The sequence below is a fragment of the Strigops habroptila genome, chromosome Z, assembly GCF_004027225.2.
Source record: "Strigops habroptila isolate Jane chromosome Z, bStrHab1.2.pri, whole genome shotgun sequence".
Lineage (NCBI taxonomy): Eukaryota > Metazoa > Chordata > Aves > Psittaciformes > Psittacidae > Strigops > Strigops habroptila.
The window spans coordinates 43881916-43895215 of NC_044302.2; the positions used below are offsets into that span (position 1 = coordinate 43881916).

Below are 13300 nucleotides of genomic sequence, written 5' to 3' on the forward strand. Positions count from 1 at the left end.
GTACCTTCCTTCTCTGCTCTTTAGTTTACACAGTTATCCTGAAATATCTGTAAGGGGTTAATTGAGACATCACTGTGTAGCACTAGAGGAACTGATTGCTTGGCTGCTTTAGAAACAATATATGAAAGATTTCCCCAAAGGCTGTGGTTTTCTGTTTGAAGCCTGGAAGTACGGAGCTGCTGCTGTGAAGCAATAAGGATTGTGTGAAAAGACACTCTAGAAATGCCAGTCCTTCTTGAAACAGCTTCTTATATACCTGCTAACCAAACACATTTTTCAGCCCGCATATGTTTGGAAATTGCAGAATTATTGTTCTGTTTACCATCTACTTGGGAACAGAGGAATTAGGACCACTATAAAAATTTTTGGGTTTTTTTTTTTTTTCAAGTTGGAAGTCTGAATATCACTAAATAGTATTTAAATCTACTTCTGTTATTATGTTACTATTGCTTTATAGGTAGTTTGGGAAAAACAAAACAAAACGGCTCTTTTGATAAGTTACCCTGAACAGTTCAAGTCCTAAGTCCTCTATGCCATCCACTAGTCAAGCACTGCTTGGACTGACATCCAAAAATCAAGCACTGCTGCAATGTATTTCTTTAACTTCATGCTCACTTCAATTTGCGGTCTTATCTTGCCTGAACATTGCAGACCTTGGATCCATACCAAGTAGATTTTTCCCTATAGCAGTATCAACTTCTAAGTGGTCATTTAGTATCTGTGTCAAAGATTGATAATTATGTATGTGCTGAAAAAATAGGTCAGATTTCTTCAGTCTAGAATTTCCTAATGAACACATTTTTTTTTTTATCCTCCCCTCCCAGAAGAAAAGAAATTTTGACTAGTGATTAAAAAAAATATGAATTATCTCGGCCTAAAGCTTTTCCTAAAGATTGAGTTACAGTCCAAATTCATTATCATGTCTTTCCCCTAACATATCTCCAAGCTCAGTTCAACAATATAATGATCTGCCTTTGGCATGCTAGTGAGTCAAAGTCCTAGTTTAATGGAAACAGTGATTTGTCTTGCAGTAGCCTCCAATGAATGAGTAACATTACCAGTGATTTTTGCCAAATTTAGGGATGAGGTATGATGAAGGGCCTAAACCAATAACATTTACCAGCCTGGTTCACACTGGTGCCATCAACATGAGGGATGAGGAGGACAAAAAGGCCACAACAAAGGTAAAAATAGAAGAAGAAATATCAGTAGAGGGTTAGTAGAGGACAAAAAGGCCACAATAAAGGTAAAAATAGAAGAAGAAATATCAGTAGAGGGTTAGTGAGCCTTCAGGAACTGGGAAGAAAGTTATAGAAAAAAAAGAGCAAAGAGGAGCACAGTACAGCAGCAGTTGCAGGAAAAGCTGTCAAACCTGTGGGACAGCTTGGTATCCGCTGATTTGAGAGAACTTGAAGGGGTTTTACCATTTGTTGTGGCTTCATGACTTGCAAGGGTTTATGTGCTTTTCTTAGTTATGGCTAAGAAAACTGTAGCTCAGGCAGTAGATTACTGGGATTTAAAATCTCTGCTATCAGTGATGCAACAATCAGTAAAACTTCAAGATCTACAGATATCTCGTGATTTTGCTCTTTTTTCGGGGATGACAAGAGTCATGTCTTGCATCGGTTTCATCTTTCAGAGGATTTAATGGGATTTCAAGCACATATCTTAAACACTGATGTGAAACAAGGCATTACACTGAATATTTTCAGGTTTTTGTTACAGTCAGGCCTTGCATAAATTCAAAACGAAAAAAGTTTATGCAGAGTTCTAACATCATGCTCCTGAATGTTATTACACCTGCCCTGCGCAGTTTCATTTGCAAGAGAATTGCAGCAAATTATCCCTTTTTAAGTTCTCTGGCCCCTTTTTTTGTGCATTCAAATGCAACTGCAAGTTCAAGCCTGTGATGTTTCTGCTGTGGTTTTCTTTGCTTCCTGACCAGGACAGAGAAAGAAGCTCATTTAGACTGCCATGCAACACATCAGAAGGTAAAAACACTTACCAGTGACTCTGTGCAATATTGAGAGATGGTGAGAGATGGTGGCTCCTAGACACGATGAATACAACTAAAGTTATTAAGCCTGCAAAACTGCAGTCCAGCTTTCTCTTCCTTTTTCTTCCTCCACAGTCACATCAGGTGAACTTCTCTACTTTCCTGCATGCAGTAGGCTGAACTTAAAAAAAAAAATGTCCTATTTAGAAGAATTCAGAACTGGAATGAAAACAAGCCTGCCATCATTTTATCATCCATCATTTATGTGCCCTTGGCAATTTTGTTTAGTCATATGTCAAAAATAAGTGAACCAGAGGCAAACTGAGCTGAACGAATAATAAAATGGAAGGAGAACAGCAAAACAAGAAGAAAAAAGCTAAAAACCTCAGAAAAACTTGCATGGGACTTCCCCCTCTACCTCCCCCCCAGTAAATTGTTCTACTTTCTCTGATTTTGTTTTTCATCTATTCAGTTCTGTTTGCTATTGAAATACTCTGAAAATGTCTGGATTAGAGCACCATCCCTAGTCTTACTATAATAGTTGTTAACATAGGAGATTGTAGCTACGTCGAATTTATCCACTACAATACTCAATACAGAGGCTGAGCTTTCAGGATCTTATCATGTATAATTAAAGGTTATATCAACCCAAATGTTGCTTCTCCCTCACTCAGCATGAGTACCCAACGATGGTTTGAGGATACAAAATAGACACTTTCCCCAAATCCATTTTTTGTTTTCAGCATCACTAGATTCCTTGTGGAGAGGAAACTATAAAGGGAAATCCTATGAATCCCTCACCATTTTGTATCATTGTCTTTAAATGCTAGATTTCCAGGTTCTCTTTTGTCTTTCTGCTGTGATCTTGAAAGATTGACTTAGGGAACGAGATCACCACACCTGTCTAGTGACTCTTGGTCTAAGGATGACCAAATTCCCTTAAAAATCACTCACTCCACCTTGGAAAGTTTCATGTACTTTTTTTACTACCACCTTTTTGCTGCTGCCCCTAGCTATCAATATCAATTCTGTTTTGCGGGAGCAATCCCAGTACTACCCACCACAGCCCCTTCTGGTGCTCTGGCCAGACTCACTAATATGTCTTACCCCAGACAGGTTCTTGGTTAAAGAGTGAGGGTCTTCAGACCCTCTTAGACTGCAAGTGAAAACCCTTTGCGGCCTACCCTTTCCTGGTAGAGAGCGACATGTTTTCCAGAGTGCAGACTATCCCCCAGCCAATGATCAGGGAAAGCAGATAGGACCATCATCCTGCCTTGCAATGACCTGAAATGAGGAACAACCTTCTTATTCTGGTTCCTTCATCACTTTTGGCAAGAGCTGAGTGCGGTTCCTGAGCTGCCCTCTCTCTCTGGTACTTTTATTCTAAGTTGATTATCTTGACAATTAAGTCTCTTCTGAGGAGGTTTAAGTTTGGAAAATGCTGTCACCCCACACCAGCTTTTCTGTGACAAAAAGTCAGCTGGTGTTTGCTGCTGCAAGGCTAGATTTGATGTGGAGATATAGGCCACTTATGCTGAGAGGAGATGGGATCCAGTGAGCACACTGAAAGGCATTCATGTCGAAATCTCTCAATAACTCCTCGCAACTTTATTTTACAATCTTTAGCAAGCACATCTAGTTTCACGTAAGTATATACAAGTGCGTGCGCATTGCAGAAATATGTTGCTGGCCTGAGGGTGTTCAGATGGCCATTAATTAGAGGTCTTTTTTGTGTGACTATTGGTACCCCACTGCGCAGACACCTGCTGTATCCTTTTGTTAGTGAACCAATAAAATATATATCTGAGTAAAGAACAGTCCTGAAAAGCAGTAATTCAGGAATTCAAGAATTGGCATGAAAAGTGCTAGAAGCACAACAGGTATGAAATCTCTTACAGTCCAGGCAGTGGAGGACTGCTAATGGATTTTAGCCCCTACCTCTGACGGACAACCCATAGCAATCTGCACATGCCATGGATTCCCCTAGGCCCAACCTGGGGAAAAAAGGTTCCATATCTTTCCACTTGTATTGTTCTCTCCCACGTAACTTAATATTCTTTGGGACAAAGGCTTGTGTTTCCCATATATCTGTGCGCTGCCTAGAACAACTGTATCCTCGTCTGTATTTGCCCTGTAGACATTCTCATCATTTGAACAATTCAAATATTGATGGGGTTTTTTATTATTATTTTAATGTGATATGTTCCCTTAAAGGAATTTATACTATTCTTGTATTTCTCCTTCCTATTGTGGCTCATTCTTAATCCACTTGAGTTTCACACCCATCAGCAGTGCATTCAAAGCCACAAATAATTATTCTTAACAATAATGTCCTCTTTTGCCCGTTGTTCTCATGTTTGCTCATTAATTTTATTTTTTTAAGGCTGTGTGGTCATGTCAAAAGTAAACTAATAGCTAGAAGTCAGTGGCTGTTAGCAGGAGATACCTACCTATCCTTCTCTGCAATGGATGAAAACAATATATCTGTGCTAAGTGTTGCTTAGTTACTTTTATGCTTGTAGCACAGAAAAGCTTGGAGTGTCCAAGAAAATAGATTTACACAGTGTAGTGTCATGATACAGGGTGTTCAGTTGTTCACTGCCTACAGCTGGATGCAGTTACTAAACAGGAAATACTTATTTGGCCAATAAGCCTTAAAACATATGGTTCATACGGAACATGTGGTTCTGCATAGCATAAACCTTTTCCTCCAAATACAGAAAGAAGTATTCCCCATAAGAAGGACGCATTCTTAATGGAACGATATACGGTTTGTAGGGAGACCTTTAAGCAACAGCAAACCTGCTTTGCCTCTGGAGTACCAGAAGGGGCTGAACTCAGTATTAGTTAATGGTTTCTGGCAGGGCGCTTTCTCCTCCTGGGTTAACACAAACCTGGAGGAAGGGGACAGTCATTCGCTAAGATTAGCACCTTGCAACAGGTTGTAAAAGGTAATTCATCCATACATGGTTTGGTTTGTTTTTAAGGCTCACAGATTTTTCTTGCATTGCCCCAAATAATAAATTCTCAGCACTGCTCAGAAAGTGAGAGTGTAGACTTCAGTGCAGACTAGCAGAAAACTAAAAGAGAGTAATACTTTAAAACCAGAACTGTTTCTTAGCTGAAATCACTTTCTGAGGTGTTAGGAGTATTTCTGTCTCCTACAAACAGATGTTGTATTTTTAGATGAACAAACACAAATGGTATAAACTAGGCCTTAGGGATGGTGCTTGCATTTCCAGTTGGTCTGTTTTTAACCAAGTGCATGACACAACACAGCCTGATCCATGCAGAGGACATGTTATGTTATGTGGTCATCTTGCCCTGGTGAGGCAGGGCTACTTAGTGGTTCCAGACAGATGTTCAGGTGAGAACACGGGGTCAGGGTCACTGTTTCAAACTTTTCCTTAGCTGCCAAAACTAGCTTTTAAAGTTCATAAGCAAGACACATCCTGCAAGGTTACCTTCCTTGAGCAAATGCAGAAATGTTCTCATTATTTTGCTAAAGGAGTGGTATTATGATGAAGTCAACAGTTCCCAGAATTTCTCTTGTGAAAACAGAGGTTGGCAGTGATGGTGTGGATCACTTTCCATCATGTTTGATTTCCTTGCTATATTATAGGTTGTAGAAGTGTTTGAACTCCTATGAAGTGAATAAGGCTAGACAGTACACAGGTTGCAAATGCTAAAGCACGCACAAAAAAGAGAAAGCATTTGGTTTTAGTATATGATGCAATATTTCACCTGAATATTTCTGTTAGTTTTCTTACCATTAAAACACGATCCATGTCTGCCTCTTCCAGGAGAAATTATGTAATGTTACCTTTTTTCCTTCCCATTTCATAAAGTATTACTTTTCAATGGTTCAGAATGATCTCTGTATGCAATTTTACCTGGTTGCCACATATGGATAGAAACTATTGTTTAAAACTATTAGAAGAAACAGGTGGTGATTATTTCCAATGCTGCTTATCTATAATTTTCATAGACTATCACAAGCCACCAGATAATACAAACTCCATAGTACTTATGAGGAGACAAATATCCCACCTCCATGACACATATGCAATTACTTCTTTAGCAGGCTTGTGTACTTTTCCCCCGATACTTGCTATTAGCATGCTTACTCCAAATGAGAAACAGTCAGTTACCAGACTAATAATGTTGGTACTGAAGTATAATTTGTAATACATTGATGACTACTTTGTCTGAGGAGGTAGGACATATTAGCTAAACGAGTGAAGTCAATATCCAGCCTATTAAGGTTTCATGTGGATTCTCTCATTCAGAAGGAAAGCAACCATCACTAGCCTAATCCCTAAAAGATTTGAGCTCTACTGAACTGAAGCCATGTGACTGCCAAATTAAAGTATCTACACGGGGATTCAATAAATGTCTTACAGTGGGATTAACCTTTGGTGAAATAAAGCACTAACTTCACTTTTTTCTGAAGGATCTCCATGTAGAAAAACCCTATTATAATTGTAGACAAAACCAAACATGGCAGCAGAATTAGGCTTTAAATGACTGCTGACACAAATGTGGTCAGACCCTGTCAGTCAGCAAACTGACAATGAATCCCATCCCTCCATTTCTAATTTTTCTAAATTTGAAGTTTCTATAGAAAATAAAACTCAGAAAAGAGGGCTTTGCATTGCTTGAAATTATTAAGTTAAAGTAGATTGAAACCAGACATTTTGAAAATGGTTTTGGCACTTTTTGTGTATTCATATGGAATGAGGCTATGAGTGATGGCGGAGGCCTACTCTCTTGAACACATAAAGAGGAATAAAATAAAAATCACAGAACTATAGGGAGAGGGACAAAAAAAGTGCAAACTCTGTAACTTGTAAAAGCTGTAGGGAATAAGTGTAATATTGTAAGTGTTTGCCATCACTATTTAAAACATAAACTAGAAGCAAAGCAAGTAGCACAACTAGACAGTATTGCTTGCTGACTGAAGTTTGAAGCTACTGAATTTTGTGTCAGGTTGAGACAGCTTCCAATTCATTTCAAATCTGCACATTACAAAGACACTTTTTATAGAAAAAGTTAAGAAGTATGAAGTTAGTTAGCTACATACCAGAGTAAACAAAAAATAAGTACATTTTCTGACAAGATACAGTATAATGTCTACTCAGAACCATTGCCAATGTGCAGTCCTTTGGCTTTTTTGTAAAGATGATTTTTGCATCCATTGTAAAAACATTGGCAGTAGGTTTTGTATACTTTAGAACTGATTGAGCTATGAAAGGCTAGCAGCACAATGTTCCAAGAAGTGATCAAGCGCCGGGAAGAATCATTTTAACAACTGTTTGGTCTATTGCAGTTGCTAACACTGTTGAGTCTTCTGAGCAGTACAGTGCTTCAACTTCACTTAGATAAACTGGAGATATGTTTTGGGCAGATCACCTCCTAAACACAAAAGATAAATGTGTTTTCTCAATTTATGTGTATTAGAGATGGAGCTGAACTGTCTTGTAAAGTTGCAAACTTACTGGGCTTGCTAACACCATTCAGAGCAGCTGGAGCTCAAGATGTGGAATTTGTGAGCACTCCAGAAAAAATATAGCTTATTTGTCAGAAGTCCTTTAGAATGCCACATCGGGAATGACTAACTCTATGTGTTCAAGCAGGGATCTACAATGATTTGCGTTCTTTGCTATCCTAGCCAGTTCAGAAAGCCAGGGGAAATAATCAGCCATTGGCAGACCACAGGACCTGGTGGTCTGTGACAGATGTCAGTTCACCAGTTTCACACACCTGTGTGTTTAAACTGCAACATGCCAGGATCAGAACGAGCTGCTCCAGTTATGAAATCACTCACCATGCACTGTGTGTCTCCCTAGAGATGTTACAAGAAGCCTGCAGCTCATTTTGGTAGAAACAAATTTGCACTATCAGTTGATCATATTTAACATGAGCACGGTCAGCTAAAGGCACTGTTGTGGTGCCCAGCACTGCTCCATGGAGGGATCCTCTGCCCAGCTGGGACCAAGCTGGCAGCAGGAGCAAGAGGCTAGCACCATGAAGGATTGTTCTCCTGTTAACCAGGTGTCACACGAGCAGGGCTTCTCTGCCTCCACAGGCCCGGAGTGCGCTTTCCTCATGGCACCTACCAGCCCTGTGTGCCATCTGACTTGCCTAGAGTTAGCTAGGGGATTTCTGCACCAAATCCCATCTTCCAGATGCCTCCTGAGAGCAATTCCCAGGGCCTTATAGCTCATGTAGACATGGATGACGCCAGCCAGGGCGATAGCTCAATGTCTGCCTCCACCTCTTCCTGAAGTAAGGCTCGGATAAGAGTATAAGGCACCAGCAGCACCACCAACTGATATGTACATTGTTGAGGGGAGAGAGTATCAGCTAGCATTCTTCTTAGCACCTCTATGATGCTCTTTGTCCTGCCAATTGTAGCTTCTGAACTAATGAGTTTTAGTAATATTTATTTTGTCACAAAGCAGGCTCTGCCTAATCTCTGACAATGCCTTTCTCTGGCAGTAATGTTTTCCTGAACAGTTAATAGGAAAAAGTAACAGGAATTATAGAATAATAGAATCATAGTATTATTTGGGTTGGAAAGGACCTTAAGATCATCTAGTTACAACTCCCCTGCCATAGGCACCTCCCACTAGATCAGGTTTTTCAAGGCCCTGTACAACCTGGTTGTGAACACTGCCAGGGATGGAGCATTCACAGCTTCTCTGGGCAACCCATTCCAGTGCTTCACCACATTCACAGCAAAGAACTTCTTCCTTATATCTAACTTAAACCTCCCCTATTTAAGTTTGAACCCATTACCTCTTGTCCTGTCACTACAATCCCTGATGAATAGTCCCTCTCTGGCATCCTTGTAGGTGCCCTTCAGATACTAGAAAGCTGCTATGAGGTCTCCAAGCTGCCTTCTCTTTTCCAATTGCTGAATTGCACACTAAAAATATATGAAAATTCAAATTGTTGTGGCTAAGAGGGAAAGATGAATGTGGTCTAATTCAAATGCATGTGTAGGCTTATTTTTCATCCAAATTACTCAACAAATAGGAAATTTGTTGTAACTCAACACCTTGCATTGTATGGCCAGAATTGTAAAGTCTATATTATTAAAATTTTAACGCTTCCTTTAATCCTAAAAATATTTACTTTTCAGAACTATTGAATGTTTTATTGACTATCTTGCTGACTGAAGTCTGCATCATGTTTAAAAATCACGTATCCAAAAGGTGACTGCAAAGAACTTGAGTCCCTTGAAACTGGGGCATCTGTGTTACTGATAGTATTGCAACTAATATTTCTTTTAGTAAGGCTTGGGGGTTTTTTTCTGTTAAAGATGGTAAATATATATTCTAAAGCAATGTTGTAAATTTTTCTCATTTTGCAAAGTATTTGCAGATTATTTTTTTCTTTGCTATGTGAAAATTTCAGTTGAACTGACACTAGCAAATTATACTTATTGTTTTGTGTTTCGGTCAGGATCAGGAATCCCCTCTCTGAGAAGAAATCTTAAATTAAGATGTGGAAAATCTTAAAATTAATAAAAACAAAGCAAAAAGTATTCTAATTTTTAAAAAATGTCAGAATTAATAGAATCAAGCTGTATCTCTGATCGTATTGCTGTGTGCTCATTACTGAGGTAGGCTGAACAATAAACTATAACTTAGACCATCCATTAATGAAAATCTTGTTCTTCAGAAATTAAGGAATTTATAGTTTGGCTGTCAGCAACTTAGAAGTCACCCTAACAAAAACATTCTAAGAAATATCATCTTTTTATGTTCAAAGAGGATCAGACCCCCAAATGACTGAAGCTTGTCTCCTCTACCTCCAGTTACCCTCAAATACTGAGGATCTCACCTGGGAAAGCCATATCACGCAAATGCTCATTTAATAGCTTCTTTGAAGCCTAGTATCAAAAAAGTTTCATCAGAGTTGATTGCCTGCCCACTTGAGTGCAGAATCATGTGGCTTAGCATTGCACAGAATAAATATAATGAGCCTTGAAATTTGAGGACAGTACCAGAAATAACTGCTTTAGACACAGTTTCAGTGATAAATTGAGGCTAAACTGGGTCTGTTGGAGGAGCAACTAAGCTACAAGGAGATGAATTAGCTATTAACAGTCTCACAAGGTAAACTGCTTGGGGCAGAAGATTAAATACAGTGTAATGTATGATATGACAACAATTCATAACACAAAGTGAAAGGTTGATAAGTACTGTTGCATTGTCATTCAGCACTTTCCATTAGATAAATACTATTAATTGATTTGGATTTGATATGGCCATTAGCATGTAGCCTAATTCTATTTTTACATCCTTATTCATCAGGATTAAATCTAGTCAAGTCAATAGCAGCACACCACGTTTTCAGGCCCCCAAATGTCAAATTACAAAAGGTGAGTTATAAATGTGAAAGAAAGGAAATCACTCATCTTTACTATTGGAGCCTCTCACCTGAAGTACATGAAATATATGAAAAATCTCTTGCATATGGGTTCTCCAAGAAAAGGGTTAGACATTTGCCACTGAAAATCAAGCAAGTGAAACCTTCTGCATAGTCTGTCATGGTTTGGACTTTAGTTCTGCAGCCAAGTGTGTGATTCTTGTAGCACATGACTCATCTGTCACCTGAAATAATGGAAAAATACATGAAATTAAAAAAATATGTAGTATAAAATTACCTTCAAGTTTTTATGTTTTGGAATTACTCTAGATTTTGATTTTGAAAATATAACATGGTTTCCCAAAGCCAGCAGAATGGGAAATCCATACGCAAGGGTGAGATTTGATTTCCTGGTGACTAATGGAGTTGGCTGCCATTTTAAGGAGAAACCTGTTATGTTTCTCTTTATGTATGTTAGGGGGGATAAAAAAGAAAATCAGCATAAATTTTATAAATCACTATTATTAGGTTTCAGAGTTAGAAAATCATTTGAATGGATAAAATAGGTGAGTTTCTCAAAACTTCAGGCTGTGTATAGACTCTGGAAGTCTGGTTATGTTGGTTTTATTTATTTCATGAGTTGTAAAGAAACACTTGTAAGACTAGAAACCAGGTTTTTCCTGGAAGATTTTGCAACAAACTAGTGCTTCTCAAGCAGGGAATGACAGAAAATAGATGTCACTAAAGGTACAGAGGTCTGCTTTCCATTGTTTCAAAACAGCTGGTCATTCTGCAATGTGCTTGCCAAAATATAGTTCTATAGGTAATTACATAGTTATTGACAGAACCTGCAACCATAACTCACCATGTAGTGCTTTCCCTCTTCTGTTGATGCTCATTGTTGCTGAGGACAGTAGTAGAACCTGGATGTAATTAGCATGAAGCAAAATCCTGGTGAGGGTGGGAAAAGTCGATAAATCAAAGTGTAGAGTATATAACTTTAAACACAAGTGCAATCTGGGGACTATTAGAAATCTTTACTTCACTAGCGTGGTAAAGACTGCTTAATAGTCCAAGTTCCAATGGTAAACTGTGAATAAGTATAAAATAAAAATAAGTCATGATCACACAATTCAAAGAGACAGTGTAGATTGTTTTGTAGTCTTGGTTGCCCGAAGTTTCTTTGCATTACAGAGCTAAGAAATGCTTTGGTTGTGTATAGCTCACTGATGCTTGCGAGGTGGTACTTGAGTTGTCATGTTGCTGTGGAGTGGTTGTGAAGCAGTTTTGTGACCACCCACACTGCTTTCACCTTTACTCCTACAGAAACTGTGAGAGTGCCAGCAAGAGACTGGGGGATGGGGAGATACATCAGCTGGTGCTTCCAGGACCCTCCAGTACCTGTGCGCGAGTAGATCTGAGCAGCTCTGAGCTCCTCACATGAGACAGTGGGACTTTTCCAACACACAGTTGTAGTCACACACAGCTCTCCATGAGTAACATTTCTGCCTTGTAGTCAGCCTAGGCACCCTTCCCAGACCTCAGGGCTGGTGAGTTAACTGAACTACAGCAGTGGTACAAGAGCAGTTTACCAAATAGAAGGTGTGCAGTGCTGCACAGAAATCTTCTGCAGGGGACAATTATGCAGAAGCCCATAATTCGTTCTGGTCTCATCTCATCCAAGTCTTGAGCTTGGATGAGCATCTGTTTCCTGGTCTTCTCTCCTCCGAGACCTGACTAGCCCAATCCTCCTTCTACACTGCTACTGACTAGTAAGAATAAATCTGTAGGTGACGAATGAAGGAACCAGGGATCTAAGTACCTGGCCAGCCATGGCTCTTCAGCATGCTTTGATGTCTTATGCAAATACACTTAATCTTCCCTCTCAGATGAAGGTGGCATCTAATTGTGTGTAGTTTGCTTTTCTACAGCCAACAGCCTGTCATCTGTGCAGCCACTTGTTTTCCTAACAAGCAACAGAACTTACAGCCAGAATGTACAGATACACAGGTGCACATAGAGGAGAAGAAAGTTAAACTAAAAGATTTTCATTAGTGGGTATTGCATAGCCTGCAATTCATAGTGGTGTGGGGCCATATGCATCCATATGCATCTCTTCAAGCAGTGAAGAGACATCTTGTGCAGGGCCTCAGAAGTGGCTGAATAGATACAGACTTATTTCTGGAAGAAAAAACAGCAAAAGTCACTGGTCAGGTTTTATCCCATGATTGCTGATGACCCTTAAACTTTTCATCAATTTAATTGCTTTTTTACTGGTAAAATGTCATGTTGCCTACAGTTTGCTGTTGCCTATAGTTGCTGTCTAGTTTGGCTTTTGTATTTTCAGTGCAAAGGCAGCTTTTCAGTACAGGGGAGCTGTTTAGGAAGACATCTCAGTGTCCAGTGGAATTGCACACTAAACAGTCTTCCTCAAAGGTGAACCAAGGAGAAATTAGAAAAAAGGACAGGCTAGGTCCTCATCACACACCCTAAATGACTTTGTCACTGTCCTCCATGAAGATCAATGTCAGTACTTGAACTGGTAGCGCCCTTGCTGTTGGCTTCTCATAGCGTGCCTCTGCTGTAAAACATGTTTCTTTCCATTGTGAGAGTTGCCTGTTTGAGTCCTGGGGTAATCACAGCCTCCTCAGCCCAGCACTGACACTCTGAGGGAGCAGAGGGTGTCACAAATGCATCGCTGCATCAGAGTGGCTGCATGCAAGAAATCACCAGCCTTGCTGCCAGTTGGTTTGTTGGAGAAACTAAAAAAGCGTATCTTACAGCTAAAGGGAAGAGCCACAGATGTCTTTCGGTGCTGGCTTTCTGAGCCTTTCTCTCCCAGCCAAATACTTTTTCCTAATCAAATACCCAAGATTTGCTTCAGAGGTTGAAGTGTCAGAACACTGTAGTAATGTGCCTTGTCCT

The 13300-nt window shown here is 39.5% G+C and overlaps 1 long non-coding RNA gene across 1 annotated transcript; it reads right to left on the reverse strand.

Annotated features, from left to right (window-relative positions):
* Positions 1–2005: 2005 nt before the first annotated feature.
* On the reverse strand, positions 2006–11305 carry LOC115619886. The gene is made up of 3 exons (XR_003995150.1): positions 11241–11305; positions 10447–10620; positions 2006–2177 (listed from the first exon to the last, which is right to left on the reverse strand). It is a non-coding gene; the product is annotated as an uncharacterized LOC115619886 (long non-coding RNA).
* Between the last annotated feature and the right edge of the window lie 1995 nt (positions 11306–13300).